The sequence below is a fragment of the Temnothorax nylanderi genome, unplaced genomic scaffold, assembly GCF_030848795.1.
Source record: "Temnothorax nylanderi isolate EJ_2023f unplaced genomic scaffold, tnyl_v1.0 TNYL_tig1319_pilon, whole genome shotgun sequence".
Taxonomy (NCBI): domain Eukaryota; kingdom Metazoa; phylum Arthropoda; class Insecta; order Hymenoptera; family Formicidae; genus Temnothorax; species Temnothorax nylanderi.
In genome coordinates, this window is record NW_027250381.1 from 8,448 (window position 1) to 19,580 (window position 11,133).

The following is an 11,133-nucleotide window of genomic DNA, read 5'->3' on the forward strand; positions in this document are numbered from 1 at the left end:
TATATCAGATGTCCTCGGAATCACTGTCTGTTTTTTCAACTACAGATTCTCTTCTGCACTTTCTCTTCTTTTGTAGATTTCGGTTCTCTTAGATTACAAAGTATCAAGCTTTTAATAATAATTTCTCTATTCTCAATACTTTCCCTCGGGCTATACTTATTTCTATAGCCATGTGCAAAATGAGAGAAAATATCTAAAAGTATCGCGTTATTGATTATACTGTTATATGTAATATTTTCTGTCTTTATATCTCTATAGGTGTGTGTATAGACACGTATGTTATGTGGTAAATGTAGAATAGCGAATGAACAGCGCAGAAAGATATGATAAGAATATGGAAGCTCGAGTATATATACTTTTTCTATATCAGTGATGTAGTCCTTCTTCTGTATTACGATTTAATAAGTACAGTGCTCTCGTGACAATCTTTGTCATTACAATAACTTGAACACGACGTATTTTCTTGTCTGTGAAACAGAAAATAGTAACATTTTCTGCTTGATAATCTTTTCCTGTCTATTAGTTATCTATTAGTGTATAAAAGTTTTCTTTTCTCTTGCAAGCTTATCGTGCATATTTTCATACAATTTGCATTATCTTGCTGCAGCTAAATTTGCGTCACGGTTAGTTCGCTCTGTCTTCAATTTCTGTATTGTATGCTCTTCTTTCGTTGCTAAAAGAAACCGTATTGCGCTGGAATTTAATAGTGACAATAAAATATCGTCTCAAACAGCAGACATTCTCTTACCAATTAACTTTTTAATGTACCTACATTTTGATGTTTAGTTCATTATATAATTATCTGCCGTATAACGTTGCAGATTTTCGGTTGTTGTAGTATACCGCGATTGGCTCGCTAATCGTGAGCCTGGTGCAAATTCATGAGAAGCCGCGGCGAAGACTGTTAGGGATAATTAAGAGAAGCTCATAATTACATTCGGCATCTCGTGATTCTCTTTTTCGCGGAATCTGCCCGGCGAGTTCCTTTTGAAAGCTATCAACGCGTTTATCAGCCTCCTCTTCAGAATGTCAACGACGCATACTTCGTTATTAAACTTCTTGCTATGCGTAGTTAAATTTTCCGCAGAGTGCTATGGTTACAAAAAGCGATTTTACGACCGCAATTATAATATTTTGTTTTATGAAAGATTTAGAATATCAATACAAAATTTGCAAAAAAAAAAGATGAAAATAGCATTTGATGATCACAAAAGATTAGATAAAATATGTTTTTATACACTGAGAAAAAAATACTCAAAAATTTATTGGCGGAATATATTCCATGGAATATATTGGTGGAATATATTCCACCGATAAATTTTTGAGTATTTTTTTCTCGATGTATGTTAACTTACGACATTAACGATTACTTAATTACGGACTATTGGTTCGTATAATCATACTATGATGTAACTATTGAATTGACATTTTGAGAAATAAAATTAAGAAGTGCAATTGATAACAAAAATCACGATTCGAGAGATCCGATTACTATAATTATAATTCTTTTTTATAGTTGAAGGATAACAATACATTTAAAGCGTAGACGCTATTAGAACTCGTAGTTCTTAAGAACTGCACAAAGACGAAATGTTGTGTTCTTCAACTGGCGGCTGTTCAAATGAGTCCTCTTTTTGCTCGTCGCCTACTTGAAATTGCCATACGGCTTATTACGGCATTACACCCTTCAATCGCAAAGTTGGACGCCGTAAAAGCGTCGTGGTACGAACCGTGCCTCTCCAGACAATAAGAAAAGACGGCAGTTTCACGACGAATAGACATTTCTTCGGTCGAGCATTAAATAACGGTCTTAGTAATTTTGTTGCATTAAAAAGTTTTGATCCTCATAGCGAACGAGAAAAATAAAAGTTTCTTCGGAAAATATTAAAATATATTATATAGGTAGCCAGCATAAGTTCTATAAGAACTGATACATATAAAGAATTAAAGAAATAATTCTTTAATAACAATTAAATAAAATTTGAAAATATTTATCAGTGAAATGACTGCACGTTAACTAACGCAACTACTTACAATTAATAAAGATTATACAAAGTACTGCGAGAGAAAGAGAAAGAGAAAGAAAAAGAGAGAGGGAGAGAAATTATGGGAAATGCTAAGTTATACCTGGTGTATCTGTTTAGTTTACTGCAAAATCGCGAAATGTATACTAGTTCTGTTGCGAGCGCGAGTTGTTATGCCATCCGTTAAAATGTATATATAACGTATATATCGCGAAAATGCCGCGGTTAAAAAATGCAAGTCGCTGTAAGCGAAAAAATATACTTTCACGCCGTACAACATAACAAACGCATCGTTGCATATTTCACTGTTGCAAAAGCTGACAGAGTCCAAACGGGGATTAGTGGCGCGGTTTTGCAGTTTCTGCTTTTTTACATATACACGCACGATTTCCATTAAATGCTTTAGTTAAACTTTTTTACATTCTTTCTCTACTTACGCTGGTAGAAAATTTTAACTTCGTATTTGTTACAATCATGTTGCAGCCAATATTAGTTTTTTTTTAATCGTACTTTTTTAGTCTAATTTGAAAATACTATGTAGGCTTAAATTTCGCTGCAAGGATATCATTAATAAATAAGGTTTTCGACCGTGAATCATATTCTCTTTATTTTTTATTCAAATTATAATTTCGAGAAAAGCAAAGATGAGATCGCTCCCTTATTAATTAGAAGGACTGATGTTTCCGTTAAATACCAATGATTATGTACATACTCGTGGCGAATAATATTGTACGTAAGTGTGTAAGGCGGTACTCAATTGCGCACTTGGACGAAGGGCATATCATGCCACGAGATCGTACACTAGATGATACATTTGGATTGATGGCGAAGAGGGAGAGTGGCCCCGTAAAATGATACCTGCGAGGGGTGGCTTGAATGTTAATTGCCTGCATAATTAATGCCATTACCCGTGCCCAACGCTTCCTCGGTTGATATTAAAGTACATAGTTCCTGGGTACCCAAAGCATGTGTACAATATTCAGAACTGATATTCAAAATATTTAAGATTATTAGTAGTATATGTAATGTCTGTATAACTATTCAAATTAATATAAATTACATGTTTTTAAATTTATACGTAACCTTTTTATTTTTTATATATCAAGTTATATATTCAAAATAAGTTGTTTTTTTATTTACACACGTAATTCTGTATTTATTAACTATAACTACTAAAGTTTCTTATTTATTTATTATTATTGCTTATTAATTATTTATTTATGTACAAGTAAGAAATACAGATTTATATTTTTTATAAAGATAAATTTTTTCTTTGATTTTTCTATCATCAAGTTCTGTTCTTATTTTTTCAAAATTTGTTATTAATTTCTTTATGTATATTTATTTATCTGTGATAATACAAAATATATTACCATATAGATACATATACATACGAAAAGAGAGGGAAGAGATAAAAGAAGACAGAGACAGAGAGAGAAAGAGGAAAGAGGAGAAGGGAAGAGAGGGAGAGACAAAAATTTAATTTAGTAAAACCTGTTAAAGTCTTAAACTTTATTCTAAAACTTTTATTTGATATATTTTTCTAGAGAATTTCATTTTGTAAGAAATACTGGAGTATCGTTTAAAATAAATTATTTTCTATGTGCACGTGTGTACCTATATGTGTGTAGTCTATTAGCGAATAGATATACGTTTGTCGTAAAATATTGCAAATTTAAATGAGGAATGTTAATTAAAGCGCAATTGGTCCTCATTATTTCCCCTCGCTTATTTTTTGCTCATTGCGTGGATGAGTAATGATAAATAAAGTGCGACCGTTGCTTTAACGAAATATACGGCGCCATTTATTAATTGGAGTTGAATTGACTCTATCATGGTAATTGTGTGCCTCGAATTTAACCGAAATAGTCGGTTGAAAAAAACTCACACGGTGAGAAAAACTCAATTATTATGCAGTGCCCCAAAATTATCGAACGTTATGATTGATGATATATGATACAATCTAATCTAAATTTAAATACGTTTTTTTAATTACGCACCTTTATCTGATTTATGCCACGCTTTAATATATATTATATTTTGTTTTTTATCGAACGGTTATTTGTAAAAATACTATTGGAGTCTGTTATACGTTTCAAAAGATTATCATTGTATTCAACCCCTCCAATAGTGCGTACCTGACTCACCTAACTTATGTATAACCACATGACATGTAGCTGAGGGCTCTTTTTAACCTTGTCTCTCCTTTAGTTTAGGGGAGCGATACGTGGGCGTCGATTAGGTCATTCATCGCAATCCCTCGTCACGCACCGTTTTGCGGTTTACCGCGTTTCTCCGCCTTTCTAGATCTATACCACGCTAGGGTTGCGCCCTCTCTCCTTTCCCCTCTTCCTGAATTCGCTCGTAACTCGTAACCCCGATGTGTATGTGCTTCAGAGTTTTTAATTTTGTTTTTCGCTACCTATGGTTACGTATGCAACACGGGGATCATTAATGCGAATCAACTTCCGCGAAAAACAAGGTAGATCGATGTCGAAAAACATATAATTTGCGATCATAAAGCATTCATTTTAATGACAGGGACACGCTGCGTATTGTACCGAAACGAGGCGTTGAAACGGATGTATCATACGTTTACGTGATACACATATATGAACGGATATTATTTGTCGCGCTGCGAAAAAACTTCCTCGATTATGCGATTGTTCCACAGTTTTTATTGTGTTCAATATTTTAATATGTATAAATTATGCGAAAACATGCGCGAAAGTAAATGACATTTAGAGACGTATTTTATATAAAAAATATTATTATTCATAAATTTCAATACATAATTCAACAAAACTAAAGAAAAACACATGTATCTATTTCTCATAGCTTTTTCGAATATAAATCCGTACATTGTATTTGTTTATTTTGATATTGGATTTATATCCAATAACTTAGAAGGTACTCATGTTATAAATATTGCAAAAATTCGGAAAATTCAAACTTTGATATTGTCGTACAATCGCCCGGTGGAAATGTGTCTGGGCGATCCAAGTTTCTATTTTGGGCCCCGTGGGGAATGTCGTGGCACGCCCGTATCGGAAATCTAGCCAGGCGCTGCCTAGTATTTCATCTAGGCGCTAGACAGAATTGTGCGGGGGTGCCAAGATGGGAAATCCAGCCGGGGGCTAGCTAGCGCCCGGCCAGTGAGGCAGGATCATAATAGTCATATTTAACATAAGTAATATTATTAAATAATATCTAAGTAAAATGTAAAATTATTCAACATTTCATAAAGTTATTCGACGCTATCATTTCGGCGCTTAGCCGCGGGCGACGACAGCGTCTCTATCTCACGTCTCGCGTGCCATCTGCCATGTAATAGTGGTTATGGTTAGTGGTTAAGAAGCCATTGTTGCATTGTTCGCATTTTGTTTCGCGCGTGAGTTGAGTTGAGGCCGCAGGGGAAAGGGGGAAGTGATCCGCGCAGTTCCTTTCCTTGGTGCCCTCCGACGCGACGGCTCCGACGACCGCCGCCCGCGTCGTGAGTAGTCGCCCTTTCCCCCCGCGTGATCCGCGGCGCCGTTCAGACCACTTCCGCGCGCGCGAGGATACGTAGCCGGGCCGAGCGGACTCGCGGCGTCATCGGCGACCTCGCGCGCGATCGTCGCGACGACCGGGCGACGTAGGTGCCGCGCGTCGGAACGTGCACGCGGACACGGCGGCTGCCGGCGTAGGTGCCGCTGCGGCGGAACGGAAGACTGCCTCCCCCTCGCTCGGGTGACGTGTGCCGGGTCGCGGAAACGGACCCCCGTCGCGCTTTCTTCGCCGCCGAGACTGCCGAGAGACGGAATTTGGGCCTAACGTACCTACGGCATCCCGAGTTCGCGGAAATATCAAAAGATAGACAAAGAAGTTCACGAGCTATTAAACCGTTGGGGTGTATCTCCACCTGTTATTGATAGATTCAAAGGTAAGTACTTCTATTGTAAATACTGCATGACTGCGATTTTCCGTGCTTACTTCTCTCACCTTATATATGTATGCAAAATTACCGTGCGGCATTATTTCACGATCTCACAATCATGGCGTATATATGTGAGATCTAGATTCTAGAAATATCGAGAGCGTTCTATCACGTGATCGATATACAGGTGACATGCCGCGACCGCGTGTGTGTGCGTGCCGGGCCTGTCGAAAGTACGGATCGGAGCGGCAGTCGTCTACCGGCCGCCGAACGATAAGACGGAATAATGTACTCGCAATGTATTTAGAATAAAGTATCTTACATATATTCTTTTATCTTCTAATTTGATAGGTAAAAGAATATTCGCTATGACTGATCATACGGAATGATGCCGAACGGTAATTTTGCATACATATAAGGTTAAAGAAGTAAACATCCTGAACAATAACTTTGCATTATATACATATATGAATAAACTTATTAATACACTGAGAAAAAAATGTTCTGGATTTTAGTAAATATTAGTTTCCATACAACTGTGACTCCATTTATTAAAATAAAGAAAATTTTCCTTTTTATTAGTATATTTTTTTCCTAGTAAATCAATATTGTGTTTTATATTAGGTGAATTAAATCATTAATTCAGCTCATTGACTCAAATAAATCTCATCAGACTTTAATACGCAGGTCATGAAGAACTCAATTAGGAAATGCCTTATGTAATACTCTATATATCCTTATATAGTATGCCTGCATGAACGCGGCCAGTAAAACTTATCATCCATCGAATATGACGATATTTAATCCATTATATTTATAATATATAGATACTAATACATGTTAGTAATACGTTAGATACAGTAAGAGAAAAATGTCTTAATTCACAACGAGTTAAAGCTAATTCTATCGCGCTGTTTTGTTTCACGAAAGAGTAGATTATTTAATAAAAGTCTAAACATGTTATTATTTTCAAATAGGTTGTCAGTCAAGAAAATGATCATTGTATATGGTACGGAGTATGTTACACGGATGCAGCTATGCACAAAAAGTATTGTCCTTACGATGGACCACCGAAGCCATTGAATTCTGAAGGACAAAAATTGTTGGCTAAGCATTGTCCACATTTGTTGGTGGATGATGGCAAAGGAATTAATACCTGCTGCGATACAACTCAGCTTGCTACGTTAGACTCAAATATCAAGCTTGCGTCAAATTTTCTAAAAAGATGCCCTAGTTGCTTAGATAATTTAGTGAAACATTTTTGCGATTTTACATGCGCTGTTAACCAAAGCAAATTTATCAACATTACGGAGAAAGGCGAAGCAAATGGTAATTATTATATTTCATCATTTAATATGTTTAAGATTTAATATTTTATGTTTATAACATTTTGATACGCATTTTACTATTTTGAATCTCTTTCCAGGTGTAGAATATATTAACGGGATAGGTGTATATATAACAAATAAATATCTTGACGGCACGTTTAACTCGTGCAATAAGGTGTCAGTGCCGAGTACGGGGCAGTTAGCAATGGATTTAATGTGCGGAGAATGGGGTGCAAGTAGATGTACTCCTTTGAAATGGTTTCACTATATGGGTGATGCGGAGAATAATGTTCATGTACCTTTCCAAATCACATATGTGAATACTGACAAATCTGTCGGATCATTTGTGCCATTAGACCTTCCAATCTCACACCATGCAGTACGGCGCTAAACGTAAATAGTGAAGAACCAACGTGAAATGAAAGACTTGCTCGAAGCATCCGGAGTGATTAAAGACGGCGTTGGCGCAAATAATAATCAATCATTTACTGATAAATATAATATCTGCTTTCCAATGGGTACAACATTTCAAGAAATGTTAAAAACCAACGACATTTGCCGTCACGATTTTGTAAGTTTTTTGTTACTTTTAATTTTATTACTTTTTCTATACATTTTTTCTATATATTTTTTAATGTTTAGAAGGCTTTCTTATATTTTTTTGTCGATCGACAATTAAATATTAGTAAAAGTGTCACAAATATAATCAAAAAATTAGTGACAAGGGAGCTTGCATTAATATGTACAGCACAAAAAAAATTGATGCCAAAATTGTCCTAAAAGACAGTCCGATCTGCGACTGCATTATTGGTAAGAAAATACAACTTTTCTCTATATTACTATTATTAGTAATTATTCTATGTTAATTTAGAGATAAAGAGTTTTATACATAATAATTGATATATTATATGTTGTATATAGATGTTGTTGTAAACATTTTTGAGAAGCATGGAAAATGTATTACCCAAAAGGAAATATATTCAGCTATAGGCATTACTTTAACGAACGCTAAGGACTGGGATGGTCATCGGTTACATCGATCAAAGAAAGCCAGAAATGACGATCAGATCAACCCTTAAATGATTATAATATTAAATATATTTCATTACTTCTTTGTAACTGAGATTACTATATATATATCTAACTCGTTGTAAACTGAGATATTAAATACAAATACAATTAAATACGCGACAATTAAATACAATTTACAATCGTCTTACAAGGAAACCTCGCGAAGTGTCAAATTCTGACTTTAATATAACTTTGTGTACATACAGATTATGTAAATAGATGAATTTAGAAAGTAGGAGTTGGAGCCAATAAACGGTTTTAAGGGGTGCAACCACCCGTCTGTATGTACACAAAGTTATATTAAAATCAGAATTTTACACTTCGCAAGGTTCTCTTGTTAGTATTTATTTATTAATTTTAAATCTAACTAAGTTATCCTAGTCTTACCCTATCTCTTTCTACATAGCGGCTAGACAGATTTAATGTCTTGGGGCAACATTGCTCCGCGAGCCAGGGCCTAGATAGTTTTCCAATATTGGAGCTGGTCATTATTGCCGTTACCACCCAGTACAACCCCAGGCTAGCCTTCCATCATAGCGCCCACATTAACTCGTGGAAAACTAGCCGGGGCCCATACAGCGCCAGGTTGTAATTTCCACCCGGGCGTATATATGATTTGATATTACAGTTTTTATAAATTTTGTAGAATAAAAGATACTATAGCAAAAATATGATGCATCGTTTTAATTAAACGTATTTTATGTTTACATATTTTTATTGAATTCAAAACTATTACTGTCGTTAATTAATACAAAATTTATATTAATGCTGAAAATTTTACAATATACTGCATATTGCTGGCTATTTTTTAAAATAATATAAATGCTTTTTATTATAACGGAATTAAATGAAACAATTACATCTATTTACTTTTGATGATTATTATGAAGTTATACTACTATATGCATGTATATGCATATCCATCGCACACACACATAAGCTGTAAACTAAATTAAAATATTCGTTGCTTTTACAAAATTATGGGATACGAGATGTGTGCCACACATGCAAAAATAGTATTAATATCGCGGCACTTTGGCAAAATTATTAAGTACACGAATTGCGTGTATCGATAGAAGATACAGGGACGCTCGTTGCGCGGCATAATGACGGCCGAAGTGTATCAATGGGACACTCTAGTTTCGATGTAAAACCGCAGCTTGGCGTGACACCGAATTACTTCCAGGGCTCTTGAGTACCGAACTCCGGCGGGTCATGTATGCGCGCGTTGTGCGTGACCTAGAGTGCAGTGAAGAACGGAAGGAGGCGGACGTCCCCCACGTGGCGGGTTGAGGACCCTCGACGTCATCGCTACAGAAGCGCGTTACTTCGGTTTTTCGATCACTCGAAACATTTCGAAAAGAGAGACGTAGATCTCACACCTAGCGTCAATGAACGAATTTCGGACGAGGGCAGTTTTATCCGACACCTTTATAAGTCTTCTAACAGAACGATTATATATGTCGATTCTATTCGCTGTATCTTATCGCTGTAGCCAACTACACGAGTTACTCGTTAAGAATGATAAGCAATCCTTCTCTTTTCAGTAACAACTTTTTCATAAATAAGTCGCAATAGGAATATAATAATCAAAAGTACAATAAATGTGCTGTGTGAATTATTGTGCAAACATTTTCTTCGAAACGTGATATATGTGAATTATTGTGCAAACACTTCTCTAAAAAATATCTCTGGGTTTATTATATTTCCGTTTATTATTTTTTTACAGCTATTTTCTATACCAAGATTGGTTACGCTCGTACATTGACAATAGGTAATAAACTTTATCTATATTTCAAAATTGTTGAGAAGAGAAAGTTGTTTACTGAGGATCGAGGTTACTTTAATACATATGGGGTATTCCATGGGATCTCAACTTTTTTTTTCACTCACATTCACCGATTTCTTTTGTTTTGCAATATGTTATTGTGCTAAATGATAGGTTCCTTCTCAATTTTTTTCAGAATTTTATGGACGTTATTTCAGTAGATATCAACAGTTGAATTTTGAGTTTTTTTCAAGAATTGATATTTTCGGAAATTTTTAACTCAAAAGTTCTTTTATGTAAAAAAAATTTGTATACATGAAACATGTTGGATTTTTCTTGTACTTTGAGATGGTAATTTTCATTTTTTACCATATTAATTTTTAGTACTTTTTTTTTATGAAAAACGAATAAAAAATTAATTATCTCAGAAGTGCCATGCTCAATTGAGCTAGTTTTTTTTCTTTAAATACATTCAGTCGTGTGTAATAACGTGTTAAAATTTCAAAATGCCAGGACTAATAGAAAAAAGATATGATTTTTTTCTTATGAATTTTCACATACATTTTTTCAACTCGACTACTTCCCGGCAAAAAAAAAAGAATTGAACTTTTGAGGTTTCAGATTAGAACAGTATATGAATTATCTTTTGATGGAAATGGAATTCTAAGTACATTTTTCAATTTTTTCGAAATCCCTGAAGAATAAGTCAATTTCTAGAATCCGAAAATAAAAATTGCTAATTCTGAAATTTAATTTTTTCCACTTATTTAATATTCGTCTTTGATTGAATTTGTATCAATTCTATTTATCAAATTAACTCTGAATTCCCATATTTACCCATATTTACCCGGAATACCCCATATACACATTTAGACATTAGAGTATTTTAAATCTATAAAAGTATTTTACGATCTTGACTATAGGGTGTAGTACAACAAATAACCAGATTCTATAAGTCTAGCGCAAGCACACCCCGAAAACTTCTTTCCCAAAGAGATTCGTAGGGAGAGATTCGCCGCATTAGAC

The 11,133-nt window shown here is 34.9% G+C and overlaps 1 long non-coding RNA gene across 1 annotated transcript; it reads left to right on the forward strand.

Moving 5' to 3' along the window:
* Positions 1-5,403: 5,403 nt before the first annotated feature.
* Positions 5,404-8,472, forward strand: LOC139787183 (uncharacterized). Its single transcript, XR_011722547.1, has 5 exons — positions 5,404-5,946; positions 6,918-7,269; positions 7,367-7,839; positions 7,911-8,078; positions 8,190-8,472. It is a non-coding gene; the product is annotated as an uncharacterized lncRNA (long non-coding RNA).
* Positions 8,473-11,133: the final 2,661 nt, after the last annotated feature.